This window comes from Protopterus annectens, chromosome 1.part2 (genome assembly GCF_019279795.1).
Source record: "Protopterus annectens isolate FY-2018-M chromosome 1.part2, PAN1.0, whole genome shotgun sequence".
NCBI classification, from domain to species: Eukaryota; Metazoa; Chordata; order Ceratodontiformes; family Protopteridae; genus Protopterus; species Protopterus annectens.
The window spans coordinates 1,156,752,733-1,156,765,232 of record NC_056727.1 but is presented as its reverse complement, the minus strand read 5'-3'; positions in this window follow the sequence as shown (position 1 = coordinate 1,156,765,232).

Sequence of the window (12,500 nt, the reverse complement as noted above, 5' to 3'; positions counted from 1 at the left end):
GAAATGAGGTAGATAGAAGAATTTTGAGACAAACTCATTATTGTAGAATGGTTCTTGAGTGCCTTTGAGTGAGTTATTTTGTAAAACTTGCTGTTCGGTTGCTTTTATATTGAAGGAAGATCTATTCATTTCCAAAACTATCTTAGATGGACTTCATGAGAGTGTTGTTGATTTCATTAGAAGCTAACCTTTTTCCTGTGAGTAGCATTTTTGCCATGGTTGTGCAGTTATGTCAGTTATGCTCTGCTTTTAGGATTAGAACATTTGTTCATTTGAGCCATATGTCATCTCTGATGTTGAAGATTGTTTATATTTCCTTTTTGGATCATTTAATTTGATTTAACTTTGTATAATCTTCTGATAAGGGGACAGTACTTATCCTGCAATGTATCAGGAATACTTCAGTGTTTCCACTTCAAAAATTAGAGGCATAAGAGGTAAGCATTGCACACTAGTCTGTGGTGAAACACAAGGTTCCGGAGTCCAAAGAAAGTACTGCTCCCAAATAAAACCTTAACGCAAAAATTTTATTTACAAATACAAGCAGCGTTTTCACTACTCTCAATAGGTAGCTTCATTAGAGGTTAAAAAAAGCGCAAAATCGGCGCTTTTTAAATACTACGCCCCCTTGCAAGTGAGGCACTGCCTCCACATATTTTTTACATATATCAATTAATACGTAAAATAAAAACTTTAAAACAGTATAATAGCAACTAAACACAGTATAAATACATGCAATCACTTGTAAGTTATAACATACAAGTCAAGGAAGCAGCAAGACCTATAAAAATACATAAACCACATATAGTGAATTTTAAAGCATATATACAATGTTAAATAGAAACATATTCAAATTGTTGTAAAATCTGTCTACCTTAAATCCAATTTAATTTAGATGTAATACCTTCAAATTAAAAAATTGTGTGTACATAAATAAAAAGCAGATACAACATACTAATAAAAAGCCTTTTAAATCCATATAAGAAATAATAATAAAATTGTGACCAAAAATGGCTTATAACAAGGCAAAAAGTACTGTGATGTGAACTTAAACTAAAAAATTAATCGTAAGACTGGGCAGGAGATGCCCTGTTACGTCTTACCATTCCACATTACAGAACCTTTAGCAAAGAGCCTTTTACAAAAAAAACCTCATTAGAAATCAACTAGGGCATCACCTCATATAAGACTTGAGTTTCAGGAAAGGGGCTATATTGCAGCTTTCATTCAAGCCAGGTGCGTTAAAAGCATCCACTTTGAGCTGCCATAGTAGCTCTCGAGTTTCCAATAAAATAGAAGTGGGACCACCTCTAACAGAAGCTGGTAAATGGTCAATCCCCATAAACAGAAAGGCATGCTCGGGGTAGGAGTCAATATGTTTGGCCAAGGCATTTTCACACTTCTTATTCTTAATAGCATAAACATGCTGATAAATCCTATCTTTAAACCTTCTGTCGGTCTTCCCGACATAGAAGGCAGGACTGCATGTACAAAATGCAATATAAATAATCGACTTGGTGTCACACTTTATTCTATGGCCAATGAAGTATTTTCTACCTGCTTACTAAGTATGTGGAACTTATACCCAGTATATGCAAATACTCATGGTCCTTCTAGTCCAATTTGAATGAAATAGTAATGAAGGAGGACACTAACTTCTTGACCATTGATGTGGTGGATTTGTACACATCTATTCCACATCAAGAGGCCCTTGAATGGATTGAATTACTCTTGAACGAGCTTGGGGCCCCTAAAAGTAAAATTAATAATATTACTGAATTACTGGATATCATCTTGTCCTCTAACTTTTTTATGTTTGAGAGGGATATATACATCCAGAGACAAGGTGTGGCCATGGGCTCCCCTTGTGGAGCGGCCGTGGCTAACTTGTTCATGTCATATTGGGAAAGGAAGTTTGTTCTTACTAATTTGGAGTGGAAAGAAAAAATAGTATTTTACACCCGCTTTTTGGATGACATCTTCATCCTTTTTAAGGGTGATGCTGGTTTAGCAGACTCATTTGTCAACTTTTTGAATTCTACAACTGCCTTTTTGAGATTTACTTACAATTTTGATGCAGAAGTGATGAATTACCTGGATGTTAAACTATCTAGGGCTAGACCATCGGGTTTACTTAAATCTGTAATCTTTAGAAAAGACACTTATGTAAACTCTTTTCTCCACTACACTAGCTCACACCCCTCGAAGCATAAAAAAGCTATAGTAAAAGGTCAGCTTGTGAGGGCAGTGCACATGTGCAGTGAAGTTGATGACTTCATATTAGAGTGTGAGACCTTGAGAGACCTATTCACCAATCGTGGATACCCGCAGCGCTTGGTGGAGGACCTAATAGTCGAAGTGACACACAAAAGAACTAGTGGTTTTTACAAACCACTCCTTTCCCCTATGTCTACCACGTCTATTAGACGGGAGTTAAAAGCTGATCTTTCAGTAAACTTAAATTTTATGGACCCTGGTGTACCTCCAGTAGCCACCCCACCCAATGAGTTCCCATGTAGTTTTATTTCGACATATAGTTTGAATTCCTTTGCTATTCAAGACATCTTGTTTAAAAACTGTTTTTTTATCTCCAGTAATGTGTCGATGCTTAATAAATTGGGAGAAAAACCTGTTATGGTTTTTAGGAGAGGGAGAAATATTAAGGACCTTTTGCAAATGGGTTCATTTGCTGACCACTGCACTAGAACAAAGGGGTCTTTTGCTTGTGGGACATGCAATTTTTGTATACATATTAAAACGGGTAGTACATTTTTTCTAACAGGTAGAAAATACTTCATTGGCCATAGAATAAAGTGTGACACCAAGTCGATTATTTATATTGCATTTTGTACATGCAGTCCTGCCTTCTATGTCGAGAAGACCGACAGAAGGTTTAAAGATAGGATTTATCAGCATGTTTATGCTATTAAGAATAAGAAGTGTGAAAATGCCTTGGCCAAACATATTGACTCCTACCCCGAGCATGCCTTTCTGTTTATGGGGATTGACCATTTACCAGCTTCTGTTAGAGGTGGTCCCACTTCTATTTTATTGGAAACTCGAGAGCTACTATGGCAGCTGAAACTGGATGCTTTTAACGCACCTGGCTTGAATGAAAGCTGCAATATAGCCCCTTTCCTGAAACTCAAGTCTTATATGAGGTGATGCCCTAGTTGACTTCTAATGAGGTTTTTTTTTGTAAAAGGCTCTTTGGTAAAGGTTCTGTAATGTGGAATGGTAAGACGTAACAGGGCATCTCCTGCCCAGTCTTACGATTAATTTTTTAGTTTAAGTTCACATCACAGTACTTTTTGCCTTGTTATAAGCCATTTTTGGTCACAATTTTATTATTATTTCGTATATGGATTTAAAAGGCTTTTTATTAGTATGTTGTATCTGCTTTTTATTTATGTACACACAATTTTTTAATTTGAAGGTATTACATCTAAATTAAATTGGATTTAAGGTAGACAGATTTCACAACAATTTGAATATGTTTCTATTTAACATTGTATATATGCTTTAAAATTCACTATATGTGGTTTATGTATTTTTATAGGTCTTGCTGCTTCCTTGACTTGTACGTTATAACTTACAAGTGATTGCATGTATTTATACTGTGTTTAGTTGCTATTATACTGTTTTAAAGTTTTTATTTTACGTATTAATTGATTTATGTAAAAAATATGTGGAGACAGTGCCTCACTTGCAAGGGGGCGTAGTATTTGAAAAGCGCCGATTTCGCGCTTTTTTTAACCTCTGATGAAGCTACCTATTGAGAGTAGTGAAAACGCTGCTTGTATTTGTAAATAAAATTTTTGCATTAAGGTTTTATTTGGGAGCAGTACTTTCTTTGGACTCTGGAACCTTGTGTTTCGCTGGTTTGTTGTGTCTTTTGAGTTTGGTGTGTTACACTAGTCTGTGGTAGTCAGGCTAGATAGTTAATGATGTTCCTCTGAGTCAGAATGCTAAATGATATTAATAGGGTTGTTAATTTGAGAAAGTTTGTCAGGCTGAATATTACAGGACAGTGGTCACTAAGAGATGGAGGTGGGTACCTATCTGTGTAATTATTAAGTCTGATAGAGAAAGGACACCAGGTTACATGTTTGGTTATGTTGATTCTTTCATGAACTGTATGAGACAATGAGGTGCTAAGAGTATAGCTACATTATAAGAGAATGGATCCATTAAACTGAGTTTGAAGTACGGAAGTATTAATAAGCCTTAATAAGGAGTAGCAAAAGCAGTACTTATTTGACTTGATAGATTTTGGAATTTGCCAAAAAAGAAAGGGGATGGAATACAGGCTTCTGTTATGTATATTTGGATGCCATTACTTGTAGGCATTGAAGTTATTATTCAGTTAGGGTCATAGTTTGCCATGGAGTAAGCCTAGCAGATAATATTATTACCAAGCCATGTTTTATATAAGATGAGTATGACACCTGCTGTTCTTTTGTTAAACATTGAAGATATAACTGTACACCAAAAAAATGTGAAAGATGTCTGGGGTGTCACATTTTACCTAAAAAATGGTTATTGGTACAAATCAAGTGAATGCATGTTTAGAAAGGAATTGCTGTACCTTAATTTGCTTTTCCTGCTTCTTGCATTTAGTAGGCAGCGTATCAAGGTCAGTCGATTTTGGATGGGTTCATCTGACTTTTGATGGCTTGTTTTTGGTATGGGTGGTAAAGTTTTAGAATAAGTGAATGTTCTGTGGAGGGAGTCAGTATTTTTTATTCTTTTTTTTATTATTTTGTGCATGTGTGTGAGTGAGTATGTATGTGTATGAAAGCATGTGTGTGTCAGTGTGTGTGTGTGTGTTTGTGTGCACAACAGGATGTTTGGCTTTCTGGTTAGTATAAAGTCTTAGATTGTAATTGCATAAAATATGAATAGAATCATGGCATTTATTTTTCTAGTGGTGTTTCTGTTTGTAATAGTGTGCAAAGTATATACTCTGATATGATATAGCAGATGTTTATGACTTGCTGTTTTTGAGAAACACTTTATTTCTTTACCAGTCATGTGCATTGCTAATGTCTGGAAAGAGTTCATAGGTTCATAGGTTACTAGGCTAATGGACCTAGGGCTTTTACAAGCCTAGCCTTGTAAAAACCCTCAGTACCCCATTTGACCATAGTTAGATGGGTATTGTTTGCAGAGCGATGCTGTGATCAGCACTGAGTGACTCTGTCCATGAGGGCTATAGGTGCCAAGCCCATGGTGAATTTGTAGTTTCTCATACAGTTGTCAAGGTTGCACATAAATTGGGTAATTGAGGAGCTCTGCTTCACATGCAGTGAGAAGTTATTCCTGAGAATCTGTATCTTGTGCAAGTTCTATTAATGTCACAGGCCAGTTTGAGATCCCTGGAGTGAGTGACACTTGTCCCCTTTGATTTGCAGATGTGCAGCATTTCCATTAGGTCAGGGTCAGAGACAGCTCTGTAGACCAGGCACAGGTCACCTCTCAGCAGCCTATGCAACACAGTGTACAGTGGCAGTGCTTTCAGTCTTTCACATAGGTCATGTCTTGTAGGCCCTGAATTCTCCTGGTTAGAAATCTCTGTGGTCTCTCCAGCTGCTGCAGGTGTCTGGTGAGGTGCATTAAGAAGGGAGCATTGTACTGTATCAGTGATCTGTTAAGGGCTGAGTAATGACCTCACTGGTCTTAGATGCAATACCCCTATTTATGAGATGGGCAGTGCAGAAGGCTTTCCTCACTACTGTGGACACATGATGATCGAAGTTTACATTGCTATCAACCTGCATTCCCGAGTCTCGCACCGCTATGCTTGAGCTTAGAGGGGTGCTGTCTATATTATACCTAGCAGGGGATGCTTCTCTGCCAAAGGGGATAATGAGATTTTTTTTGCATTTAGTTTCAATCAGTGATTCTGGCACCAATTGTTTGTCTGTGTCAGTCCCTTCTGTAATTTGTAGATATCATTGGGGAACTCTGTGATTGTGCCCACTTTAGAGTCTGCAAACTTAGTTAACTACAGGCCATCAGTTTTTGACTGGACTTCTGAAACATCAGTTCCAAGCAGTAGTGGGCCCAGTACAGATCCTTGTGGTACACCACTAGTAACCAGTTTACTGCTGGAGGTGGATTTGCCAACTTTAACAGCGTATGTTCTATCAGTGAGCTGGTATGCTACCCATCTAGTGATGAATGGGTTGATACTCACCTGGGAGAGTTTCTTAATGATCTCTGAGTGGGGAATTTTGTCAAAAATCTTGGCTAAATGAAGATAGGTGATGTGTCCTGCTTTACCCTCATCGAGGACTTTGGTGACTTTCTCAAAGAAGTTCACCAGGTTTAATAAGCAAGATCTACCCTTGACAAAACTAAACTGGGTTGGGTCAAGGGTTTGAAGACTGCCTATGTCCTGATTGATAAGGTCCATGATGAATCTTCCCATAGCCTTGCAGATAAGGCTTGTCAGGCTAATGGGACTATAGTTCCCCGGGTCAGTTGATCTACCCCTTTGTGCAAGGGGATTACTGTTGCTTTTCTCTACTCCTCTGGCAAAAAAAAAAACAGTCCTCAGGCTGTGGTTAAAGCGACAGCTAACTGTCTCCACTAGGTCTTGTTTTAGATTGTTTAGTATGCAGCCTGAGATGTTATCTTTTCGCATAGAGGCTGTATCTTTGGCCTTATAAATCACTTGAATGACCTGTTCTTTGGAGATAGATGGTGGTGAACAGGGATCAGGAATGCTATGGGGTATGGCTGGAGGAGACAGGAGGGTGAAATTATTGCCAGGTCTGTCAGCCAGCAGGTTGGCATTAGCTTCAGGTTCCGTGTGACTGGTGCTATCCACTAAATGCCTTATGATTGTCTTTAGCTAGGGATGCTGTCTGGTCTCGTAACTTGCTTTAGAGGTCTTTACAATGTTTCTGGTTTGCTTGTTTAGGCTTTATAGGGTGATATTCCTTTGCTCAATACATTCCTTCTTTTTCTTATATATCAATTTCTTTCTTGTGTTAGATAACTTATTTATACTTGTAGTCTACCAGGGTGGCTTGTTTTTGTGAGAGGACCTGGTTTTAGTTCTGTCAGGTACTGCTGAGTCAATACATTTGCTTAAGTGACTATATAGGGCATTTGTGTATTTCTCTGCACAGAAGTCTTTGTTGCCTGGGCTAGCAGGGCTTGAAATCATTTATACTATTGCTTAGGAGCAATAGTTTGCTTTGGAGAAAGTTTTTTTTTTGCTCCTGTGGGGGTGACAGGTCTGATCTTTACTTCAAGCAAGGTAGATGTATGGTCAGACTTAACTAGGGAGGTCAGCGCAATGGGGGTAGTGCAGAAACCCCCATGTTAGTAAGTACTTGGTCTAGGACATTTGGGCCCCTTGGTGGAGTGCAGACTAACTGTTCTAGTGCATTTGAGTTAACAAAGTCCAGGAACCTCAGTGCAGTAGTTAGTGTTTGTGTTCGTGTAAGTTGCCCAATCAATGGCTGGGTAGTTGAAGTCTCCCATGATCAAGGTGTTTGGCTTTCAAACAAGTACAGTTAGGTGGTTTATTTCTTCTGATTCATGGTGGGGGACCTACATCTAGCTATGATGTGGTAGGGTGTTTTGCCTGTAGTTATTTGGACATGGAGTAGCTCAAGAAAGTTCTACTGTTTCACCATTTGTGACATGCATTTGGTTTTAATGAAAATGGATGCACCTCCACCTTTGGTTCTTTCATAGTCATAATTATGTCTGAAAGTGTGGAAGGCATTGTAGCCCTGCATGGCCAGGGTACTCTCTGTGGCCTTGAATCAAGTCTCAGTGACTGCAGAGACATCAGCATCTTCCAAGGTGAACAGTACTTCCAGGGAGTGCAGCTTACTGTTTAGGCTCCTTGCATTAAGCAGCATGACTTTGAGTTTGTCTCTAAAGTATTGTTCTATGTTAGAAGATTTGTTGTTTTGATACAGCCTAATAAAGGCTTGTGGCAAGTGTCTTTGTCAATATCCTAAAGCCTTGAAGAAACAGGTGAAGGCCATCTCTGGTGTAGCATCGAGGTCTGTCGACCATGTGTTCCCAGGCTGTCAGATACTAGATCCCCTTGGAGTGACACCAGAGGCTAATCCAATTGCTGAAATCAATAATTTTTTTTGTTTGTACTGGGCCATCTTCCTAGGTGAAGGTAGAATGCTGCTTAAGGATAGAGACACACCTGCCTGACACTCATAACATGAGAGCTCTATCATGTCTCTCTTCATATAGTCCAGAGAGGTACATTTCAAGTCATTCACTCCATGTACTATGACAGAGTCCCAACGGTAATTGCTGCTGAGTGACTTGAGTTTGTGCATGTCTTGGTGGATCTTGGAGCCTGACAGGCAGCTGACCATGACCTTCTCCTTGTCTAGCCTGGTGAGAGGGATATCTGTGTGTCTCACTATTGAGTCATCTATGACTAGGAAATTTGGTTTTGAAATGTTTGGCCTTATGGGCTTGATTGCTGAGACACAGTTATATGAGTTGCTATGTGTACTAATGGACTCTGTTCATTTACCAGTATGTGATGGTTATCTGCACTTGGGAGGTCTCTGGTCTTTTGGTAATCTCTTGGTGAATGCCTCTGCATATGTAGGTTTATGTATCTTGACTTTGTCTTGTGTAAGAGGAGTGATGTGGGAGTTGACAACGTCTTTGATGTCTTGTTTATTGTTACATGAGAAGACTGATTCAAGTTTCATGGTATAGTGACATCTCTTGCACACTGTATTTGTTTGCTTTAGTAGTAGGTGCTTGTCAGTATACATGAGGCAATTGCTACATTGCCTCAAGATTCCCATGTCAACCAGGCTGGCTGTTGAAATGTTAGGAAACTGACTGTACATTGCACCATGCAATTCCTTCTTTGTGGAAGGGCAAAAGATCAGCTATTAGTCTAAGATTAGCAAGGGGACTTAAAACTATAAAGAATTAGAGAAGAAATCGTGGCAACTCTTGACAGTGCTTAGTTAAGCTGCCTGCAGTACAGCAGTGCACAATAGAGTTAACCAAAGAGCAGCAGGGAAGACTGAGAGGGTTTCACTGAGTGGTGTTCATGGAAAACAATGTGATTCTAGGTGTTTGTATCCATACAAGGCATGACTAACCTGTGGTGCGCAGCTATGTGTAAATGTGGTACTTAAATACAAATGAATTTAAACAGTTCTAACACAATCTAGCAATAGAAACTTGGCATTGGAATGGGAAACAAATAGCTGGTCTGATTGTCTGAAAAGTTTTATTCTGTGGAAATGGGATCTAAGTTGTCTGTGAAAATCCAACAGGTGTAGCATGTATTCTCCTTTGATGGAAAAATTTGGAATGAAAACAGGGAGGCTGATGGACTGATTTATTGCTGTTTCTAAAGCCACCTTATGTGGAAAAGAAGAATTAGAACAGAGAGGCATCCTGTCTGGGTGAAAGATCAGATATAGTGGCTTGAAAGAGATAGCCTAGAGTTCTGATACCCACCTGCCTGTTGTGATTGTAACCGGAAACATACTTTTCCAAGACAAAAACTTCAAGTCCACACTAGCAGCTGATTCTTAGGGGAGGGGACTAAGTCAGGGCTTGAAGAAGTATTGTTACATCCCATGGAGGGGTAGGATCCTTAATAGGGGGCTGCAGTGAGAAGGTATAATTGAGAAAGTCTTTATATAATCTAGATGATGTCAAGGATAAATAGTTATCTCCTGCATGAAAATTCAAGATATTCATAAGTTGGAAATTTATTGTAGAATAACTTATTCCACTGCTGAATATGGAATCAAGAAAGTCTGGGATAGCTGGAATAGGTGCTGAAAAAGGATCTATTTGTCTCTGGAAAGCTCAAACAGAGAATCATTTCCAGTTGGTCTTATACACCTTCCTAGTCAAATCCTTCTAAGAGGATATGAGGCTGTGTCAAACCCAGGAAGAAAGTCTGGATTGCCTAGCCATCATTGGAAGTGGAGAAACCATGTGGTTAATTTGTGGTTCTGATTGTCCAGATGAGTTATACCTGATGGATGAGACAGGAGATCTGAAGATGGAACCAACAGCCAAGGGGGGTGTACTAGACAAGGCCACATGAAGGGGAATCATACTTTTTGAGGTCAGAATGGTCAATGAGGATTACTTTGCTCTTTTGGTGAGATGCTTTCTGATGAAGTTTGGAAATTAGGGGAGTAAGAAGAAATAAGTAAAGAAACCCAAGGGCCAAAAGTGAATTTGGGAGTTTCTTGTTGACTACCCCTATGGAGTGATGGGGGTGAAGTACCTGCTGCAGTTTGAGTTGAGAGGGGAATTGAAGAGATCGCAGCATGGCTTGCCCCTTTGACGAAAAATCATTTCTGCCACCACAAGATTGAGAGACCACTCATGAGAGAGTAAGATGGACCTGCTCAGTTTGCCTGTTAGCATGCTGGACTTCCCCTAGAAATGCATTGCCAAAAGGAAGCATTCAGAAGAGAGTACCCATTGCAATATTCTCAAAGCCTCTCAACATAAGGAAGAGGATCAGATTTCCCCATACTTGTTTTCATTTCGGACTAACAACATATTGTTTGTTTGAATAGCATCCATCCCCAGAGGGAGAGCATCTTGAAATGCCTGCACCACTAATAAGACAGGACACTGATGTGAAGATTGAGCTCTAGATGAGACCAAGTGCCTTGGACTGTCCTTCCCAAGTAATGCTCCCAACAACCCTTTTTGGAAGAGGTCCATAGTCAATATGGCTCTGGGTGCTGGAAGAATAAAAGGGTTGCCCTGAGAAATGCCTTTTGTAGTGATCCACAAGGCTGTCTGTTCCCTGCAAATCTTTGTAATCTATGTTGGTGCAATAAATCATCTTATTGACCATTGCACTTTAAGAGTTCATTGTAGTACCATTATGTAATACCTTGCTAGGGGCACTAGATTTATGGAAGCTGCCATAGAGGCCAGGAGCTGCAATACCAACCTTCTTGCAGAGAGGGAAGAGAGAGGATGCAGGATGTTTGACTCTGTGACGTGCTTAACCTTGTTTGTGGTAAGCTTGCAATCTGTGCCACCATATTCATATGTGCACCAATGAACTCCAGGACTTGAGTGGGGGAGAGCTGAGACTTAGTATACTTTATTGTGTTGTCCAGTTGAAGACATATTGGAGTAAGCAATGGCTTGAATCAGTAGAAGCATGCTGGGAGCAGAGTGGAGCCAGTAGTCAAGATAAGAAAATGCAGAGAATCCCAGCAGTCTCAAGTAAGCTGTGATGACTGTCATGCACTCCATGAACACTCTGTGGTCTGTGGTGCGAACAAAGACAGAGCACTGAACTGGTAATGACTGGGTCCCAGCCAGAAGCATGCATATCTCCTGGATCACCTGTCTATTTTGATGTGATAGTACACATCCTGGAGATTTATCTGGCACATCCAATGTATCCTTGTGCATGAGTGGCAGAAAGGACTGAATCAAGATCATTTGGAACTTCAAGCATTTGACAAATTGATTCAAATTGCTGAGATCACTAACACACGTCAGATGCCTATTTTTCTTTGGCACCAAAAATAACCTTCAGTAAGTTATGAATCCTTGCTGGGCTGAGGGAACCATTTGAATGACTCTTTTGGCCAGCAGTTTTTCTGTTTCTGACTCAGTGGAATGTTGGTAATTGTTGCGGACTGATTGGAAGGTTGAAGGGAAAAGGGTGTGTAGTAATCCCTTTATTTGATCCACTGCACCCAAATATTTTTGATGATGGCTGTCCAGGAATTCAGGTGCAGGGGTATTTGCCTTGACTGCCTCCAGAATGCCAACTTTGGGCAACCTTTCAGGAATGTTGGAAGAGCTTCTCAGAGAAAGGACCTTTGAAGCCCTGGTTTTGCAGTCCTCCTCTGCCATGTGGGTGATGTCTACCATTAGTGTCCCTCCCTCTGCTGTGGGGGATCTGTCTCCATAAGAGTCCTGGCAAGAGCCTTGTGACTTATGCAACCACATATTCCTACCCCTCTCTTGTTTTATGGAAAGGTCCTTCAAAAAGTAAAGAAATATATCCCTATGGCAGGTAAAATCTTCCCATCATGTTATTCACTAGACGGTAATGCCAAATAGGATGGATTCATCAAAGGAAGCATTGATGAATGATGAGTTAAAAGGTTCCTCAAAATCACAAAGGTGTATCCAGCCATGCCATCTTACGGCAATTTCTAAACCCACATCTATCGAAGCTCCCTTCAAGGTGTGAGAAATCAGCCTCATTGAGACATTCAACAAGGACTATAGGGTGGCCACTTGCGATGGAATGATCTTCTTGTCCTCTGGAAACATAGACTCTGAGAGGGCATTGATAAACTCCTTTATCAAGTCCCTCTGACATCTCGTAATATGTACCTAATAGATTAGCGATCTGAGAGTGAAGGTCACTGATAAATAAACCCACTTCCTAAACCTGTCCAATGCCCTATCTGTTTCAGGGATGGACAAAAGAGCTCTGTTCAGCAAGTACTTTCTTGGTGGCTGGTGCTACC